This window comes from Neofelis nebulosa, chromosome 13, assembly GCF_028018385.1.
Source record: "Neofelis nebulosa isolate mNeoNeb1 chromosome 13, mNeoNeb1.pri, whole genome shotgun sequence".
Classification (NCBI taxonomy): domain Eukaryota; kingdom Metazoa; phylum Chordata; class Mammalia; order Carnivora; family Felidae; genus Neofelis; species Neofelis nebulosa.
This window is the reverse complement of record NC_080794.1, coordinates 88349168-88350837: the sequence shown is the minus strand read 5'-3', so window position 1 is coordinate 88350837 and position 1670 is coordinate 88349168. Positions and strand designations below refer to the sequence as shown.

At 46.6% G+C, this 1670-nt stretch overlaps 1 long non-coding RNA gene across 1 annotated transcript; it reads right to left on the bottom strand.

Moving 5' to 3' along the window:
- Window positions 1-329: 329 nt before the first annotated feature.
- Window positions 330-1228, bottom strand: LOC131493569 (uncharacterized). The gene is made up of 2 exons (XR_009252749.1): window positions 909-1228; window positions 330-431 (listed from the first exon to the last, which is right to left on the bottom strand). It is a non-coding gene; the product is annotated as an uncharacterized LOC131493569 (long non-coding RNA).
- Window positions 1229-1670: the final 442 nt, after the last annotated feature.

Sequence of the window (1670 nt, the reverse complement as noted above, 5' to 3'; positions counted from 1 at the left end):
TGGATGGGTGAAAGGATGGGTGGATGGATGGGTGGATGAAAGGAAGGGGTTGGGCTACACCTCACATTTCATGTGCACACCCTCTCCATCAGGGCTTCTGGCCCATATTTACCAAACTATGGTAGCACGTCATACACAAAGGACCCCACCGTCAGGGCACACACACTGTCAGCCGTAGTGCTAGTGAGCCTCGTCCTTCCCAGAGAGCTATGCCAGACGGCTCAGCAAAGCATCAAGCAGCTAAGCTTCTTTTGGGCACAGTTTATGTCTAAGAGTGCCCTTGAATCAGTTACAGCTTATCTTAGAAACACCAGGGGACGACTCTAACATTTCAAGGTCTGTTCAATTATAAATGTATTTTTAAAAAAGCATATGGAAATTCACCTTTCTTCTGTACCCCCTTCGTCTCATTTGTGAGCCCTCAGAAATATCTGGAAGAGACAGAAATTTGTCAAAATGATGAGTGCTTTGCTAACTCTAGAACAAATGCTTTTCAAGTAGATGAACTATCAGTGGGCTATGAAATCAATTTAAAGGGTCATGACCAGCATTAAAAACAACAGCAACAATAAGCCGAGACAGAATAGAGAAGGATCAAAATGCATTTCACATAAGCATCGTCTTCTCAAAGTTTTGTCTCAGTGATGTAAACATGAGTGCAGGGTCATGATGTAAAATATATTTCTTACTTAACTCTCTGGACTGCCCTTAAAGTGTTTGATAAGCACGTTTCTAGAAATAAGCATGGTTTTGTGGACATACGTTTCACACGGTTTACTCTGTTAACTTCACGTGGACCTATCATGCTTATTCACTATTAAACATCATTTCTAAAAACTGTGCAAGGTTTGAATAAGTTAAGGGAAAATACATAACACAACACTGGATTTCCCTGAAATTACGGTCACCCGTTTTGATTCGGACATCTGGAATGAATTACTGTCTCCGTCAGATGTAATTGTGAGGAACAAGAAAATTTCGTTGCATACAGGCGAGAAGGTAGAGTTTAAAATATTTGGCATTTCTTCAGCTATTATTAGGCAACCCCTCCCAACAGTGCAAGAGGAGCGTATACTGAACAATGGCCTCGAACACCGCCCTTAAGGTCTGCGCCAGGATAGAAATGAATGTGCTCAGAATGGACGCACAAACGCTTTTTTTGATCAGCTCTCGGATGTGATGTCACAATGTACTCTTCTGACCTCTGGAACTTTCTGCCATACCGCCTGGTTTTCATCTTGCCAACTTCAGCCATCTTCAGGACCTCCTTCCCTGCCTGTCCCAGGAGAGCTACCTCACAGGCGTGGGCACCTTGGTGTCAGAACGGCCTCACTCGCTGCTCGCCCGGCCTGAGAAGACGCTGCCTCTTTATCCAGTGGCCAACCTGAGATGCTGCAGCACACCGGCCAGAGAGCGAGGGAGAGCCTGGAAAAGCAGTGGCCCGCTGGGGCCAGAGGACAAAGAGCTTAGAACACACGCTGCCATGGCTGTCACAGCCAACCCGAGGAAAGCAGGAGGTGGCCTGGGCACAGCTGCCTGGAGACCCACCCACCGCCTCACATTTGGAAGGCTCTTACTTGGACATTTCTCAGCCCTTGTCTTTTATACCAACCTGCCAGACACGAGGAGTCGGTTGAGTCTCCACGGAACCCCGCTCTGCCTTCAGAGTT